We start from the raw sequence: 20,214 nt of genomic DNA, 5'->3' as shown, positions 1-20,214 counted from the left end.
CTGTTACACATATGCCCTTCATTAAACTATATGTACCATTTATCAGATCTCAAGATTGGGAATCTAGAGAAAAGACGTGTAAATATAAGGTAATGTTGGTAGATTTGGGATGTGAAAAATAAGGGGATAGAATATCCAGAACATTTTAAATTCATGTAAAAAATTGTCAAAGAAATAAATTTAAAAATAAAATATTAAAAGATCATTATTTTTCCCTTACAATTCTCATACATCATTGATATTTCTTACTGTAAATAGCATCTTTCTTTATGATTATGGTTTGGAATCATGTTTTCCAAAGTCTCACTTTAGTGGAAGCTTGGTGTCTCATTGCTGGTGATTTTGGGAGAGGGTGTAATGTTCAGAAGTTGATAGCATGGTTAAAATAAGTCAGATCATTGGAGCTGTGCAATGAAGGGGTACTGGGATCTTGGTCATTCTTTTATAGCTTTGTTTCCTACTGGGCAGGAGGAAAGCAGCTTTGCTTTAGCACTCACTCCTTGATATAATGCTATGCCTGTCACAGGCTTAAAGTGGTGGGAATAGCTGACAATGAACCCAAGTCACCAAAGGCACCAAAACTTTAAATGGGGCCTTGTTCTAGTTATTTCTTCAGTAATATTGACACAGAGACAGAAAGTGACTAAGAAGAGATCCTTGACCACTCTTTTTTCACTGTAGGGTTTCTTTGTTTGGCTGAAGAGATACCAGGCTTAGGTATGATATACATTTATCAGTGTCTTCTAGACAGGAAAAAAAGGAATATGGATTCAGATAGGCAAAAACCTGAAAGAATGGAAGTACAACCAAAATACAATGTCTTGACTCAATTGACATTGATGCATGTGTTTTAAGCAGCCATTGAAATCCTTCAAAACAAATGTCTCAAACGAAGGTAGTATAATTTCCCTCTTTGTGTGTCAGGTAGACTCAGAACGTAAAGAACTACCATGTCCAAAACAATTGTGAGTAGATCATAGAGGGATTCTGGGCCTCCAGGGTCTCATGGTTTAATGACTCTCTAATAAGTTAGGTGATATCGAGCCAACTAGGCAGAGGTTAATATGTAAGGAACTGAAGCCTCCTGCCAAAGCTATGTTAGGGTGACATGTTGAACATGCAGCCTCCTAATGCCCTGCCAAGGCTCCTGATGACTGACAGCCACGGCAGTCTTTGACAGCACCACACTGGTGCAAATATAGCACCCAATAATCTTCAAATATGGCCCATAGAAATGGGGAGACAACAAAGGTTTGTTATGAAGCAAATATTTCTGATTGATACTTACTACAATGCAAATATAACTAAACTTAAATATCCTATGTCATTCTTTCCCAATAATTTGCTGAAAATCTATGTAAATGTTTCTTAATTTTAAAATGTACATATGTACATATACAGAAATTCAAGTAGCAGTAAATTATGAATTTAAGTTTTCTAAAAATGTGTTTTTAATACTATTTAAAATCTTAAATTTTAATGTTACTTAAAACTTAAATGTTACTTAAAGAAAAAACGAGGTAGGCTGCCCACAGATCTTATTTCTCTCTCCATTCCACCTGATAAAAATCCCCTAGCCTCATTCCCAGTCCGCAACAGAACACTTGTGGCAGCATTTTGTTTCCTTCCTCAACTCCTATCTCTTGTGTTTCCCACAGACCTTCCCCTTTTCTCTCCCCTCCCCACACTTTTCTTTCTTTTTCTAGTCTTCAATTTCAGAAGGAATCCCCCTGCTAAGCCAAGGTTCCTGTGAACATACCCGATGAATAGAACAGGATAATAAGCAAAACACAGCATCACACTCTCCAAAATTCCTCTGAGAAAACACAAAGCAAGAAACAAAACACCCATTGAACAAATATAAATATAGAAATCAGAACCTAGACTTATAATCACCCCAAAACGAAAGGCATAAATGCAAAAATAAAATATAATTAATAGTCATGGCTCTGCTAGAATGTGGCTATCTTACCATTAGAGATCCTGATTATTTCAACATAGCTGAAGCTCAAGAAACCTATCTTATAACCACCTGTATGAAAATAATATAGGTCTGTAAGGAAGAAATTGGTAAATCCTTTAAAGAAATCCAGCAAAACACAAACGATTTGAGGGAATGAATAAATATCTTAAGGAATTCAAAAACACACAAACAAACAGTGGAAGGAAACAAAACTGCTCAAGAGATGAAAATACAAATAGCATAAAAAGAAAACACAAATGGATGGAATTATGGAAATGAAATTTTAGGAATTTGAACAGAAACAACAAAGGAAGGCTACTGATATCTCTCAATATCAATGGACTCAATTCCCCAGTAAAAAGACACAGATGATGAGAATGGATTCAAAATTAGGATCCATTCTTTTGCTGCATACAAAAAGCACAACTCACCATCAAAGGTCAAGGGTTGGAAAAAGATATTTCAACTAAGAAACAAGCTGCTATGGCCATTTTAATATCTAACAACATAGACTTCAAACCAACATTAATCAAAAAAATGGAGGACACTGCATAGAAAAAAATAATCTCCCTAGATGATATTTCAATTCTTGATATCCATTCCACAAACACAAAGACACTCACTTTTGTAAAAGGAGTACTACTACAGCTGAAATCACATAATTACCTTTACACACTAAGAATAGAGGACTTACATATTCCACTCTCACCAATGGACAGGTCATCCAGACAAAACCTGAAGAGATAATACTGCACATAACAGGCATTATAAATCCAATCTACCTAAAATAATTCAAGAACATTTCACCCCCACACAAAAGAAGATTCATCCTTCCTAGTTCCTCATGGAACTTTCTCAAAAATTGACCACTTACTCAGAAACAAAGCAAGTCTCAATAGATAGAAGCAAAGTGAAATAATTGTATACAATCTATCATGGATTAAAGGTGAATATAGCAAGAACAGAAACAACATAGAACTTATAAGTTCATGTACATTGAACAATGTTGCATTGAATGGTTACTGGGTCAAGGAAGAAAAAAAAATAATACTTCCTAGAATTTCGTGACAATGAATACACAACATACCCCAAATTATGGAATACATGAAAGCATTGCAAAGGAAGAGTTCATAACAGTAAGTGCTTCGATAAAAAAAAATAAAGAAATTTTTTATTAGCAACTTGACGGCACATCTGAAAACTATAAAATTAAAAGAAATAAGTACACTTAAGAGGATTAAACAGCAAGAAATTATCAAAATGAGGACTGAATTCAATAAAATGGAAACAAAAAGGACAGTACAAAAATCAATAAAAAAAAGCAGTTGGTACTTCAAGAAAATTAACAAGATAGAGGAACCTTTATCTAAACTAACTAAAAGACAGAGAATGTCCAAATTATTGAAATAATATATGAAAAGGGGAACATAACAAAGGACTCCAGGAAAATTTATAAAATCATATAGACATGTTTAAAACCTAAATTCTAAAAAAAAAAAATGGAAAAATCTAAAAGAAATAGCTAATTTTCTCAATAGCTAGCACTTACTAAAATTAAATCAAGGTCAAATAAACAGTTTAAATAGACTGACAAACCCTAAACAAATAAATACCATCAAAAAATATTAAGCTTAAAAAAGAGGATGGTTTTAGAGCACAATTCTACCAGGCTTTCAATGAAGAGTACCAGTATTCCTCAAATTATTTCGTAAAAGAGAAATAAAAATAACATTGTTCAATTCATTTTATGAGACCATAATAACACTCATTCCCAAACCACATGAAGACTCAACAAAGAGAATTACAGACCAAGTTCCCTTATGAACATAGATACAAAACTATTCGATAAAATACTTGAAAAGAGAATCCAATAACACATAAAAAATCATCCTCCATAATCATGTGATAGAGAGATAAACCAACATAAGAAAATCAGTCAATATAACCCACCATATAAATAAACTGAAAGAAAAAAACGTACATGATCATCTCATTAGGTGCCATAAAAACCTTGACAAAATACCATAACCCTTCATGATAAAAGAGACATACATAAACACTATAAAGAAAATATGCTGAAGATTATATCCAAAATCAAATTAAAGTGAGAGAAACTCAAAGCAATTACACTGAAATCAGGAACAAAAAAGGTTGTATATTCTCTTTAAAGCTATTCTATATATTACTTAAAAGTGTAGCTAGAACAATAAGACAAATGAAGGAGATCAAGGGGACACAACTTTGAAAGGAAAATTCAAAATTTCTTTATTTGAGGATGATATGTTAGCAAAAATAAAAAATCCTCCAAATTCCACCAGGGAACTCATACAACCAATAAATATTTCCATCAAGGTGACTAGATGCAGGAAACATCTAAAAAAATTGTAGTCCCTATATATTAAAACAAAAAATAGATTTAGAAAGAAATAATGGAAATAGCATCCTTTAAAATAACCTCTAATAAAATAAAATATGTTGGATTTAATACTAACCCTGCAAGTAAAAAAATCTATATGATAAAAAGTTAAAGTCTTTCAAGAAAGAAATTGAAGAAGATATCAGAAGATGGAAAGATCTCCCATACTCATGGATTGGTAGGATTAATATTGTAAAAACGGACACTCTACAAAAGCAAGACGGAAATTCAATGCAATACCCATTAAAATTACAACACAATTCCTTATAGACCTTGAAATGACAATCTCAAACTTCAGATGAAAGAACAAAAACAAACAAACAAACAAAAACACCAGGAGAGCTAAAACAATCTTGAACAATAAAAGAACTGCTGGAGATCCCACCATTCCTGATTTCAATGATTTCAAGTTGTACTGCAGGCCAAAGAAATAACAGCCACATGGGACTGGCATAAAAAAAAGACACAAAGACCCAGACAAAAAACAAAAAACCAATGAACACCTAAATTTTGAAGATTAAAACATGCACATAAACACACACACACACACACACACACACACACACATACACAGTGTGAATGGGTAAAGGAGGTAAGATAGAGGGAGAGAATTTGGGGAGAGACAGTTGAGGGATAAAGCATGTGAAGGGGATCCTAATAAGGTCTCCCGATAATGGATGATACATAGTCTCATCTGGGCCTTGTCTTGTTATTAAATATGCTTCCAGTAGCAGGACTGGTTTGCATTAAATTGAGTTGTTGATCAAGATGTTTCCATGAAAATCCCCCAAATCCTAGGCTTTTGCTAAAAATAATGGATTCTTCTTTACACATTGGGAGGGGCCTCCATGTCAGAATGACACGTACAAACTCACTGAACATGGAGAAGTTAAGGTGGTACCTACATGGGATCTTCAAACCTAGATTCTAGTCCTTTGGGTGCTGGAAGGTCCTCTGCAGGCTAACAAAAATTTAAACACTAACTGAGTTCCAAATCCTCTTATCTATTATATTTTCTGCCTGCTTAATGCTCTGGGAAAGTACTAGCATAGAACTTGTGGTCATAGCCAGCCAATGTCTTATTTGATCTAAGGCCCTCTCCATAAGAAGGAACCCATACCAAACATTTCTTGAGTAACCAAGAATTAGAGATTAGATAGCCCACAGACCACCTAGGGTAAAAGCAAACACTACTGGTAAATAAATAAGACAGACAAACAGGAAGGAAGAAAAGAAAGAAGGGAGGGAGAGAGAGAGGGAGCAAGAGATGGAAGGAGGGAGGAAGGGAGGGAGGGAGGAGGAGGGAGGGAGGAGGGAAGAGGGAAGGAATGGCAGAAGAAAGGAAGAAAGGAAGGATGAAGGTATTCTGCTATGCTTGTAGACCTGTACCTTGTCCAGTCATCATCCCATCTCTGTCAGCAGATGGGAACAGGGGTAGAGACTCACAGTCAGATATTAGGTGGAGAGTCTAAATTGAGCTCTCCATTAAATCCTCTCTAACAGAGCTTAGGGAATCATATAGAAGAGGAAAACAAAAGAATATAAGACACAGATGGGATGGAGAACACCAGGAGAACAAGGCTCTATATATTATTAATCAATCAAGGCTCATATGAGCTCACAGACACTAAAACAACAAGCACAGGGAGTGGGCAGAGCTGCAGCAGGTCCTTTGTGCATGTATTATAGCCATTAGCTTTGCATTTCTATGGGACTGTCACAAGTGCATGATGGAGAAGTGTCTATGTGTTACTTTTATTGGTTAATAAAGAAACTGCCTTGGCCCTCTGATAGGACAGAAAATTAGGTAGGCGGAGTAAACAGAACAGAATGCTGGGAAGAAGGTAGTGAGGCAGACACTTCAGGCAGTCGCCATGCCTCTCCTCTCCGAAAGGGATGCAGGTTAAGATCTCTCCTGGTAAGCCACCCCTCGTGGTGCTACACAGATTACTAAATATGGGTTAAAGCAAGATGTGAGGATTAGTCAATAAGAGGCTAGAACTAATGAGGCAGGCATTATTTAAATGAATACAGTTTCCGTGTAATTATTTCGAGTGTAAAGCGAGCCATGTGGGATCCGGACAGGATGAAAAGCAGGCCTGCTGCATCTCATCATTACAAGTGAGTCTCTGACTATTGTTCATGCTCTTGAGACTCTTTTCTTCCTATTTGGGCTGGAATTATGGCTATGGAATATTAGTGCTATGGTAAAGAATTGTTTTTAATGATGCCTGCTACTTAATTTTACAATAAATACACTGATGTTTATTAAAAATTTCCACCTCCTCCCCTCTTCCCATTTTCCTCCTACTCCTCCCATCCCCTCCCCCTCCCTCTCCAGTCCTAAGAGCAGTCAGGGTTTCCTGCCCTGTGGGAAGTCCAAGGTCCTCCCCCCTCCATCCAGATCTAGAAAGGTGAGCATCGAAACAGACTAGGCTCCCACAAAGCCAGTATATGCAGTAGGATCAAAACCCAGTCCCATTGTCCTTGGCTTCTCATTGAGCCCTCCACGTCAGCCACAATCAGAGAGTCCAGTTTGATCACATGCTCCATCAGTCCCAGTCCAGCTGGCCTTGGTGAGCTCCCATTAGATCAGTCCCACCAATTCAGTGGGTGGACGCACCCCTTGAGGTCCTAACTTCCTTGCTCATATTCTCCCTCCTTCTGCTCCTCATTTGGACCTTGGGAGCTCAGTCCAGTGTTCCAATGTGCGTCTCTGTCTCTATCTCCATCCATCGCCAGATGAAGGTTCTATGATAATATTCAAGATATTCATCAGTGTGGCTATGAGAAAAAGACAGTTCAGACTCCCTCTCCTTTGCTGCCCAAGGGACAATCTGGGGACATCTCCTTGGACACCTGAGAACCCATCTAAAGTCAATTCTCTTGCCAACCCTAAAATAGCTCCCTTAATTAAGATATCTACTTCCCTGCTCCCATATCCACACTTCCTCCAGTCCAACCATCAGACCAGGCTGTCCTCGAACTCACAGAGATCCGCCTACCCCTGTCTCCTGAGTGCTGAGTTTAAAGGCTCGCACCACCATTGCCTGGCTCATAAACTTTCTCTTTTAAAGACAACAACCTGAGGCAAGTCCCACCTACAACTTGTATCTTTAAGATGTCATTTTACCACATGATAAAAATAAAAAAACACAATAGCTTACAGAGGAATAAATCGTTTGCTTAAGTTGTCAGAAACACATATTTCCTTTGAGTATTTTCCTAGTATTTAGAACACTTGTTTTAGTGAACTTTTGTAATCAATTACATTCCATTAATTTTCCATCACTTCCGTAACTAAGCTTTTATACACTAGATGGCGCTAATACCCCACCACCACCGCAGCACAAACTTGGTGCTTCAAAATGTGAGCTCTCTGAAAATGAAGATTCCCTTTGCTTTCAGTTGCTGCTGAGACCTTCATCCCTTCAAATGAACGTGCTGTTTGTCCTTGTTTAGATTCTCAACATAGCATGTACCAGTAACTCATGTTAGAGATAAAATTGTTAACGATTCACCATATTTCTACAATGACAGTTAATTGTGTCTTATGATGGTGACAGACAACAGAATTTCTCAAGTTCCACTGAAAAATATTCTCAGAGTTCTAAAATAGACTGTAACAAGATCTTTTTATCATGTAGTCTATCTGTCAACATAAATATGCGAAAAATTTCCTGAAATAAATGGGAAATTGTTAGCAAAATAGAGCAGGTGCTTATTAAACAGGGAGCACAGCAATGGTTTCAAAAGGATAAAAACACGTCAGGGGGATGATTCATCTTAAAGCCCCTGAGAAGGGGCATGCCTTTGGTATCCAACTACCAGTGAATGAGTGGAATCACCTTTCTTGTGCCTATATATTTATTCAGGTCAGAACAAATGAAGTCTGATCCTATGTGTTTTGCAGGAAATAAATGGACAGTTCATGGTGTTTTCGAAAACTGCCTGTGCTGATTTTCTCCATACTTGCTGGAATTTGAAACATCCCTGTGTATAGGTTTCACTATCTGGAAACAGGATCCTTTTTATTTTATCTTGAGGGAGATAATTGTGTAATTTTTTTAAAGTTAAAAGCAAATATCTGATATTCAGTAATTATGATTCACCAGTTTTTCATATTCAAATTTTAAAGAGGTGATATGCACACACAAACAAGATATAATTCCCTATTTCCAATGGCAATATGTCTCTTAATGATTGTTTGAAAAATTCTTGCAGAAATGAAATAAATATTAATGAATTTTCATATTTTGTAAGATGTATCTCTGTACCCCACACTTTTGGTAGATTAAAGTCAAAGGAAGCCTCTTTCTTCATTTACTATAGCTTCTTAAAAATTTTTAGAAAAAAAATACATGGTATCACTTTTAAAATATTATCTATTAATAGATGGTAGAATATGCTATAAATTGAAAGCTATAAGTTCCTTAGAAAAAATAAAACAAATGAATAAATAGAAATATCAATATAGGTATTTTCATTACATTTCCCTTCTGCCTCTTATTGTTATAAACGATAGTACTTTATGACTATATGGTGAGACAAAGAGACTTTCTTAATTAAAAATATTCAGAGTATTTTATGAATAGTGGAAGAATATAGAGTTTGGTTATATTGTGAACAAATAAATATTAGTTGCAATAAAATACTTTAAAAAAACAAACTATAAAAATTTAGGTTCAAATGATACTTAAATATTTAAAAATATAAATTTTTATTTCTAAAATATAAAGGGGATAATTACATAGCTTATTTGTAAAAATGTTAACCTTGAGGAGAAGCAAGAGCATAAAGGGGTCATGATGAAACCTCAAAGAATTGGCAGGAGGAGCTGGCAATTGTGTCCATTGTGAGGAGGCAGCATGAAATGCATTCATTCCAATACATCTGAAATGGGCTTGTTTGGACTGCAGTCTCCAAACACCAAGTATGATTTCAAAGCACTTTGTTGTCTTTTTAAGATAAACCATTAGTTTATATTGAAATGTTTTTTCTTAGGCTTGAATGACTGCCTCAAAAAAGTAGCTTAGTTGCAGGATGGAGCAAATAAACATAGACATTTAGATAGCAAAAATTCAGAGCGTTATCAGTGGGATCTTGAGGATAAGGATGAAAACAAAGGGGGAAAACAACTCCTTTAGAACTATAGTAGTATTTCATTTGCATTTTAATAATAAGCTTACCTGAGGATCAGAAAAGTAAAACAGCCACACTGGCCAGCCTTGCAGACCAGGCAGCAATGACCACACACATTTAATCTCAGTAGCCATACTAGTTTTGCCATAGAACCAGCAGTAAATGGTGGCATGCTCTTAATCCCAGAACTAGAGAGGATTATAAAGTGGGAAGAAACAGCTCTCAGTTTCAGTCTCATTCTGAGATTCCTAGAAGCAGGATAGCCATTTTGGACCGAGGTCTAGGTAACAATGGTGGCTGCTTTGCTTTTCTGGTCTTCAGATTGAACCCCAATATCTGTCTCTGAGTTTTTCATGACCGTGCTTTATGAAACCTTACTCCTAATTCTTGTAGAAATTAAGGAGACTTTACTTGGATATGCAGATGTGAGTTCCAGTTTTGCAGAACCACTTTATTTCTTTCTGTATAATTTATATTTTCCCAATCCATAACCTCCTTTTGCCATCATCTGACTAACTCCTATGCAGCTTTCAAAACCTGCCTACATGAGGCTCCATGTCTTTTAGCATGCTGGAGAAGGGAGATTGTGATTTGAGACCAGCTTGTGCTGTTGTATGACTCTGTTTCAGATAAACAACTTAAAACTAAAGCAGCAAAAATATATCTAGTCAAACATCATTGGTGCAGGAGAATTTTCTGTATTCTGTCAATCATGTTTTAAATAAATGCTGATTGGCCAGACAGGAAGTATAGGCAGATTAACCAGACAGGAAGTGAGGCAGGAAGTATAAGCAGGTTAACCAGATATGAAGTAGAGGCGACGAGAACAGGAGAATTCTGGGAAGGAGGAAGCCCATTCCTTGCACTCCTGCCCAGATCACTGAAGAAGCAGGATGTGATCTGCACTGCTGAAAAAGGTACTGAGCCATGTGGCTAACATAGATAAGGATAATGGGTTAATATAAGCTACAAGGTCTAAGAAAAGCCTAGCGAGTGGGCCAATCAGTTTTATAACTTAATGGAGACCTCTGTGTGATTTCTTGGGGCTTGCCGGCTGTGGGGAACTGGGCAGGACAGAAACCCAACAAGCCGGCCCTCATGTTACATATCATCCTCTATCCCTCTTGACCCATTCTAATTTTTATCTTAATTTTACTTTTAAATTAGTATACAGAGGGTTGTGATTTTATTATCACACCCCCATCCCATACCATGAGACAGGGATTTTTCTGTATAGCCCTGGCTGACCCTCGAGTCACTTTGAAGAGCAGCTGGCCTTGAACTCACAAAGGTCTGTCTGCTTCTACCCCTCCCTCGTACTGGGATTAAAGAGGCATGCTCCATCCCACCTGGCTCTTCCTACAGTTTTTCAAAAATAGTTTTCTTTTATTCTTTATACTCCTTCCTCTGCCTTGGGCCCACCTACCCCAGTGTTTCTTTTAGCTTTCAGATCATGCGTGTTTTCCATTTCCCCATTCTCCACAGTACCTTTTCTATTTCTAGTTCCATTTCCGCTACGAATTCCCACCCATGTATATACATGTGTACATATACACTACAATCAAAACGAATAACTATTAAGTATATGCACTATAAACTAGGATGCAAATTATAAAAGGAACCATGCAATGTTTGTCTCTCTGAGTCTGGATTTATCTAGTTTGCTATTAGTTTCATAATTTCTGTTTTTTTTTTTTGGCAGATGAACAAAATTCCATTCCAAATAGAGCATAATCGTTTCCAAATTTTAGTTTCCTGCTTTAGCAGTTTTATAGTTTATAACATGAACTTCAATATTTGAATATTTAAATACACTGTTAATTCTTCTCCTGTACACTAAATGACTACCCCTGGAAGGTATGACTGTATGACCCATATAATAATGAGAAGTCATTAAAAAGTGAACGGGGATAAAAGAAAGAGTGAGGACAAACAGAGCTGTAGAATCATTTCCAGGACATATGTCCCTATTGGCAATATGCACAGATGTCACTGAGAGTGACAAGTTGAAAACTTAAAGATAGAGCTGGAAGAATAATAAAGAACAGACTTGGGAGGAAAAAAAAAAGACAAGGGAACCCTTGTCTGGTAATTTGAAAGCCTGTTGTCTGCACTGACAACTCTCCACAACATACTGTTCATCTATCCATCTCCCAAGTTGTTGTGATCTAGCTGCCCTCACTCCCCCTGACCTACAGTGGAACTTCCTTGTGGTCTGTAATTGACAAGGATGTTTGTGTTCTTTCTGGCCAGTGATTTTCCGCAGAAGCTTCCCAATGTAAAAGGCTTTAGTTGGGGCAAAATAAAGGTTACTGTTCTTCCACCTTAAAAGAAGCTTCCCTGTCTCAATCCCAGCACCCCCAGCCAGTCTTGGCATCCAGGCTGCCCTGGAGGTAGCACCAAGTGTGAATCTATGTTACAGTGTTTGAGTCAGGAACCTCTAGCATTTAGGGCAAAGTGTAAAAAGTTTTTAGGAATCTTTGAAGGGGTGTTTCTATAATCATCCTCTGTTTATTGCATTTCCAATTAGCACCGTTTGTGAGAAACTAAGCTTTTAAGTTAAAATGTCAAAAACAAAAGTGCTCTGTCAAATTTTTCTGCTCTTTTTATTATTTCCAAGTAGAAATTTCTTTTTTTTTTCTGTTTGGTTACTTGACTTTCTCTGAAACTGTTTTTTTTTGTTTTGTTTTGTTTTGTTTTTTAATTCATTTTAACCAAAATGTAACAGTTTTCTCCCAGTTACCTTGTGTATTTTTCATGGGTGGGGAAATTTCAAAATTGAGCAATCTAAGTCCAAAGATGAAGACTATTTACTATGTGGCAATTTCTACCTCAGAATAATTCTAGATCACAGTACTTAAGAGTTGCAGTTTAAAATCATATTCAGGTAAAGGGCACGTGCATTTCTAGAGTATGGCTGTGCTAAAAATAAGCAAGGTTTGCCATCACAATCCACCTTACTCCCTGCCTGTGAGCAGTTTCTCCAGTCTTTGACAACTTCCACAGCATTTGGACACAGAAAAGGCTTCCTGTCTCAGAAAAACTTGGTTGCTCATCCTCTATCAGTGAGATTTTACAATAAGTCACACAGAATATCACTAAATTTAACTGTATTGTCTCTTCCATGTAATTTACAGGTTGGTTGGGTTTGTGGTACTATAAACATGTCAGGTATTTTAAGAGTTGCAGAAGAGAAAACACAGAAGAGAACTGGGACCCAGCATAATGCCAAAAAGCATCATTTAGGGAAATGCAACACAATTCCTGAAAATATGGGTCTTGTGGGTAGGGGTTATTTGTCCTACTGAAATTAAAACCTAATTTGAATAATTAACCAGTATTGCCCATTTTTCTAGTTTACATAAAGATCTACAACACTCACATACTCTCTTAGGGTGGATCGTGAAGAAGCAAATGTCTGCATAACTGGACCTCTAGCCCCTGGGATCGCAATGACGACCATGGAGAAGTTGTGTAAATGTCTGGACTGTGCGGGGACCTTACTACACAGGGCGCATGTTTTCCTGACCTCGTCTCTGTAGTCTTTTTTTATGAAAATATGAATTCAAGGCTCAAAAAACTCAAAAAAAGAATGTCCTATGCTGTCTTCTCTTCTTCTACATTCCTGGATTTTTTTTATTTTTTATATACTTTGCTGTTTTTAATTGAGTTATACATTTCCCCACTTTCCCTAGGGAAATGTCAGAGGCTCCTTCCTTCCATGGCTTGTGATGAAAAGACTACTTCCCTTTCCTTCCAATTCTCAGACTCAGTAGAGAGAGTCTCTGGGGAGAGGCAAAACAACTGCAATAGGCCTGGTGTTGTTTGCATAATAGTAAAGCTACAGCTTTGCAAGTGGAAGCGGATTATTTAATTTGCAACAGGTGCTTCCTTTGTAGTTGTGAATTCTTTCCCCTTTGCCCCAAACAAGAAAGTCAGACAAATGTCAAGGATGGATGAGTTCAGCGTTTTTAATATGTCTTACGGCTTTGAAACTATTATGATAATCATAGTTTAGACTGCAGCAGTAATTCTAATTGTTCAGTATAATTTAAAATAAAGGAAATGTTTAAAAGGTGCATACATGTAAGTCCTTGCCTATCCTATGACTTATCAAGTTTACAAACCCTTGATAGGAGCATAAAAGCAAGATGCCAAGATTGGTTTCATGAGTAACCTCAACCATTGCAGACACATATTTTTACTATGTAAATCCACATTATTTTCTAATTTCTATGGAAATTCCTATTTTTAACTATCATTTCTTTTAAGTATAATATAATTAATTTTCTCATTCCCTTTGTCACTCCAATCTCACATATATCCCTCCTTGCTCTCTGCAAATTAAAGGACTCTAATTTTTATCATTGTTATTACCTGCATATATGATATTCATATATTTTCCTAAATATAACTTGTTCAGTCTGTATAATGTTACTCTATTACATGTTTGGAGGACGGGTCATTCCTCTTTTTATGAAAGATTTTTTTCTTTTTTCACTTGGGAGAGAAAATTATTGATGCTTCTTCAAAAGGTTTTGACAATCTGGAATTTAAAAGAATTTTCTCCCCATTCTTCTAAGGAAGGACCAGCTATTCCTGTGAATTTAGTTGAGAAATGGAGAAAAAAAAAAAAACCTGAGCAGGTGTTTCTGGATGTTAAATTCTAGTAATTCAGAAGCTAAGACTGGAAGACGAGGTGTGCAAGGCCAGCTTGGGTTGTAAAATAAAACTCTATATCAAACAATAAAGACTGGATGAATGGGTTTTGCAGTTTTCAGTTACTATGATGGTGGTGGCACATGCCATTTTAAAATTGATTTTATTGAGCTATACATTTTTCTCTGCTCCCTTTTCTTACTCTCCCCTTTCCTTCTGTTCTCTCCCATGATATCCACAGTTCCAATTTACTCAAGAGATCTGTCTTTTTCTACTTCCCATGTAAAGTCGATCAATGTATGTCTCTCTTAGGGTCCAGGTTGTTGTCTAGGTTCTCTGGTATTGTGAATTCTAGGCTGGTTTTCTTTGCTTTATGTCAAAAGCCACTAATGAGTGAGTACATATATTTGTCTTTCTGGGTCTGGGTTACCTCACTCAATATGATGTTTTCTAGATTCATCCATTTGCCTTAAGTTTTTAAGATGTCACGATTTTTTTCTGTTGTGTAGTACTCCATTGTGTATATGTACATTTTCCTTATCCATTCTTTTGTCAAGGAGCATCTAGGTTGTTTCCAGGTTCTGGTTATGACTAAAAATGCTGCTATGAACATAGTTGAGCACATCTACTTGTGGTATGATTGAGCATCCTTTGGGTATATACCCAAAAGTGGTATTGCTGGGTCTTAGAGAAGATTGTTTCCTAATTTTATGAAAAATAGTCATACTGATATCCATAGGGCTTTATCAGCTTTCACTCCCAATAGAAATACAGGAGTGTTTCTCTTTACCCCACCGCCCCATCTTCTCTAACATAAGTCGCCAATCAGTGTTTTGAACTTGGTCATTCTTACAGGTGTAAGATAGAAATCTCAAAGTTGATTTGATTTCCATTTCTCTGATGGCTAAGGATGTTGAACATTTTATTAATAATCTTTCAGTCATTTTAGATTCCTTTGCTGAGGAGTTCTCTGTTTAGGTCTACCCCATTTTAAATTGGATTATCTGTTCTTTTGATGACCAATTTCTTCAGTATATTTTGGTGATCAGTCCTCACCTTTAATCCCAGTACTCAGCAGGCAGAGGCAGGTGTGTCTCTGTAAGGTTGAGGCCAGCCTGGTCTATAAAGCTATATCCAGGACAGGTGCCAAAGTTACACAGAGAAATTCTGTCTCGAAAATAGAGAAAAGAAAAAAAAAAAAAGATGGGGCAAACTCTACACTACAAGTTGCCTTGCCGTGGACTGTGGACATAGAATGAAGGAAAAATTCCACAAATTCTTCCTCTTAAGAAATAAAAGAAATAGTTTACATCACAGTTGACTTTTTGCCATTTATCATAGCATTTTAAATAAAAGCACAAATAACTTTTCCTTCTAATCTCTAAAGAGTAACTATTATTAATTCATAATTAATATATAAGACCAAATTTTCCAAATCAAAGTCAAATTAATTCAAAAATATCTTTCACTTAAAAATAACATAATATAGAATTAAATGAATTCTCCATTCTATGACTAAAATCTTGAAGCCTAAAAGAACGTTTTTGTTCTTTAAACTTCCAGGATCAAAGAACACTTATCTCTCCTGGAAGTTTGCAGAGTTATTTGGTTGTGATTCTGCACAGGTTTAATTGGTTTGTTTCAGTAATTCTGGGCTGTGGAAAATTTCACACAACATTCAATTGTGAGAGTAAAATGTGTGCTTGGAAAGCTTGGGTATAATCCATTCCCCAGAACTAAAATTACATAGCTTGATGAAGGAACTCTTATGTTACAGGATGTCCTGTAAATCTTACCCAATTTGTAGCATGTGATTTCGCAAGAATCAGCATTTAAAGTTCCTAGCAGCTAGGAGTGTAAACACAGGCAGGTACTACACTAAAAATGTATTAGGCAGCCCTTGACATATGGAAAAGCAAGGACAAAAAGAAAGCTAGGTTCATAGTTCTTCCCTTTTAAAATTTTTGTTAACTGATGAATTTCTTGCATATCACCATAGAACCTCCACCTGACGATAGATGAAGAAAATGACAGAGCCCCACCTTGGAGCACCGGACTGAGCTCCCAAGGTCCTGATGAGGAGCAGAAGGAGAGAGAACATGAGAAAGAAAGTCAGGACCGTGAGGGAACCTCCAGCTGGCGACAGATGGGGAAGGTGACTGAGCCCACCATTGGAGCACTGGACTGAGCTCCCAAGGTCCCGATGAGGAGCAGAAGGAGCGAGAACATGAGGGAGAAAGTCAGGAACGAGAGGGGTGCGTTCACTCATGGAGACGGTGGGACAGAACTAATGGGAGATCACCAACTCCAGTTGGAATGGGACTGATGGATCATGCGACCAAACCCGTCTCTCTGAGTGTGGCCAACAGCGGGGGCTGACTGAGAAGCAAAGGACAATGGCTCTGGGCTCTGATTCTTCTTCATGGACGGGCTCTGTGGGAGCCTTTCTCACTTGGTCGATCACCTTCCTGGACCTGGGGGGAGTTGGGAGGGACCTTGGTCTTAAGCATAGAGTGGGGGAACCCTGATGGATCCTTGGCCTTGAGAGGGAGGGAGGGGAGGTATGGGTGGAGGGATGGAGGGAGGGAAGGGGGAGAAGGAGGGGAGAGAAAGGGGAGAAGTGATTGGAGGGAGGGGGGGAGGAGGAGGGAAGGAGATGGTAATTTTTAAATATAAAAAAAAATAAACCATGAGGAAAAAAAAAAAAAAAAAAAAAAAAAAAAAAAAAAAAAAAAAAAGTTAAAATTTTTGTTAAAGTTGTACTTTTCTTTTTGTGTTTTTAATATGGGGAGGTGTGATATCCAGTGGCCATGCTTGCCTATGGAAACTGGAACATCGCCTGCAGAAGGTCTTTTTCTTTCTTTCACCTTATAGGTTCCATGGATTTAATTCAAGTAGTCAGATTCTGTTGCAAGCAAGTTCATTAACGTGTTCAGCCTTCCTTCTGAAACCTTGGTTTTGGAAGAATGTTGATATTTATCAAAGCAGAAGTGATTTATGAAATGCTTGCCTCTTCTTCCAGGTTTAGGAAAGAATTAGGATAGCATTTCACAATCATTTTTTTAATCAGTCCAGTAGCCAGTGTCTGATGTAGGGAAAAGAAACAATCATAAATATTGAAGCATATATGTAACAATTTTAATTGATTAAAGTTCTGCTACATGGGGAAATTCCCATTAAGTTGATAGACTGTTGAAATTGTTTACTTTTCAGACAGACCCAGGCTACTGGCCAAGCTAAGAATGAAGAGGGAGCTCTGTGTCCACTGAATGTCCATGAAACTTCTCCACATCTGTCTCTTCATTGTGTGAATTTGTGGAATATCATAAGGGTTACTCTACATAATGCTTTTAATATTAAACTCCTTCTTCATCTCTTACTGTAAAGCCCTTGGAACAGTAATGGGGACAGTGCAGCCCAACTCAGCAGTAAGAACGAGCACCACACTTCAATACATGAAAAATCATATCCAACAATAACAAGAAAATCAGCTGGAATCCATGGTATGAGGATTTTTAATTTTTTAATGTAATTAAATTTTTAATTTTTCATGTAAACTAGAGGGCACTTCCTTTTAATATTTATGTAAACTTGGTGTTTACATAAACAGCTTCATTTCATTGTATCATTTATTAAGATTTAAGAATTAGCTACGAATAAAATAGATCTTTGTTTATAATATATACTTTCAAAAATATCTCAGCAAAGCAGTATGAACATAGAACATTAAAATAAAAGACCAAAGCATTGACTTATGATGAGAAAAGGTTGAGTTATAGTTAATAATATCAACACTGCTTTATAAATCTTATCCAATATAATCATATCTCATTTTAATAATACTTATATTTTCATTTATAAGAAAATGAATGCTTTAGTCTAAAAGGTATCCGAATATAAGAAATATAAGCCAAAATTCAAAGAATAAATTACAAAATATAATTGTATAGGTCATTCAAAAATATTAAACACTCTTAAACAAATTTTAAGAATTTGAATGAAAGATATAACTGAGAAACCATATCTGTCTTTCTTGTCTGGAGAGGCAAATGTCCAGTTAGAGCCTGTGTGTTAATATTCTTCAGTGAGTAGAGGCCACGGCAAAGGCTCAAATTGCAAAGGTTGGCTAAGTGAAACATCTGGAAAAATGATTAACGTTGTGTTATTCACTGGATATAACAAGTGCTAAGTCAGGTATGGCAGTCGCTAGCACCTGTAACCTCAGCACATGGGGGGCTGACACAGGAGGATTATAGTAAGATTACGGACAAAGCAGAGTGTTAGAACAGCCTATTTTTTAAAACAATCCAAAATGAGAAAAATAAGTCAACTGAATGCTTGTCACATTACTGGCTACCTATGAACTAGGAAAGTGAACCCCTTCATAGGATAAAGCAAATCGTTTTGATGGAATTTAACTCAATGATAGAGATGGAACTTCTGTTATTGACATGGGGGAAGAGCTCCCACACTCACATTACACAGGCCACAAAAAGATTTCACAAGAGTATACGTTCCATACACACTCACCAGGCAAACAGAAATATGTGTCAAATTTTATAACCTTTTTAGTCTCATACATGCCGTTCTTACATACCAAACTTTAACGTTACGGCAAAGTCAGTTGTAAGTGATGGGTCATCTTGAATGTTACAGAAAATGGATAGAAATCTAGAAAACATCACATTGAGTGAGGCAACCAAGACCCAAAAGACAAATATCTTTTGTACTTCCTCATAAATGGCTTTTAGACATAAAGCAAAGAAAAACCAGCCTACAATTCACAAACAGAGAAGTTAGATAACAAAGAGGACCCTAATAGAGACATACATGGATCTAATCTACATGGGAAGTGGAAAAAGACAGGGTCTCCTGAGTAAATTGGGAGCATGGGTACCTTGGGAGAGGGTTAAAGGGGACAGACAGGAAGGGGAGCAGAGAAAATATACAGGTTGATAAAACAATAAAAATAATTTTTAAAAGATAACACAAAGCATAAAAAAGACAAAGCATAATCAAGAATTGCCATAAAAAAGAATTATGCCTGAAATAAATTCACTCACTAAAAAATTTGTAAAAGTTTTCACTAAGTACAGATATTTACATATTTCTCACTAATTTTACATGAATTATTTCAGGGATGTTAATGCAAAGAAGAGGTTTGTATTTCTTGATGACTACAAGCTAAATGACTATACCGAACTATGAATTGCAGAAACATTTTTCAAGGACTATTGTGTTTTACATTGGGAGGAACCATCAATTACGGCAGTCAAATGAACTACTTGCAACCTTTAAACTTAGCACCAAAGGTCATGAGGTTACAGACCAGTAATTCCCTCACATTTTTTAGACTTCATTTGAATGATTGCTATGAGAAATATTATCTGCAAATATTTTATAGTGTGGCTCTGCCAGAAGGGAAAAAGGCAATCTGTAATAAACTTACCTTCTGCTACACAAACAGTCCATAACATAAGCCAGATAATTCTTGCTGATGGTCTCATGGTTTGGATCTTTCTAGGATGCAAGATGACATTACAGCACCACCAGTCTCTGTGAAGAACTGTGGGTTACTGCAGGGAAAGACTTGCCCCCAAAATGAAGTTGGACAGTCAGCTTAGGAAATCAGGATCACTAAATGATCCGCCTCCCAGCAACTTCTGCAAAGTAAACGCAAAGCATAGACTACAAGTCTAGCTGCTTGGGCGTTTGATCCCTGCCCTTACTGCACCCTGCCTGTGACCTGCTCATTGTTCTTGTAAATGCCAAGCTTGTTTTTCTCTGGAAACAAGTTCAGGTTTCTCGGAATGTGAGGAGCAGGGGCTGGTGATTGCCTCTGGATTTCATAACCACACAACAGAAAGCAGGTGAAGGCTCTTTTAAAAATCTTTTTGGGGAGCTTCAGTTAGGCAGGATTTTTAGGACCAACATCCAGGACCAGTCAAGAAACTTCTGTCTTCATTTCTAACTGCTGTGCTCTCCCAGTTTCCACCCAATGTTGGGTCTCCAAGAAAATGGACTCTATTTGTCT

At 36.9% G+C, this 20,214-nt stretch overlaps 1 protein-coding gene across 1 annotated transcript in view; it reads right to left on the bottom strand.

Moving 5' to 3' along the window:
* The window catches only part of LOC119827887 (complement factor H-like), a 47,890-nt gene extending 27,959 nt beyond the window's left edge, over positions 1 to 19,931 (bottom strand). The window contains exon 1 of the mRNA XM_038349833.2: positions 19,630 to 19,931. The gene's annotated coding sequence lies outside the window, so the exon portion shown is untranslated. The remainder of the gene's footprint in view (positions 1 to 19,629) is intronic.
* Between the last annotated feature and the right edge of the window lie 283 nt (positions 19,932 to 20,214).

This window comes from Arvicola amphibius, chromosome 12 (genome assembly GCF_903992535.2).
Source record: "Arvicola amphibius chromosome 12, mArvAmp1.2, whole genome shotgun sequence".
Taxonomy (NCBI): domain Eukaryota; kingdom Metazoa; phylum Chordata; class Mammalia; order Rodentia; family Cricetidae; genus Arvicola; species Arvicola amphibius.
This window is presented reverse-complemented; position numbering and strand designations above follow the sequence as displayed.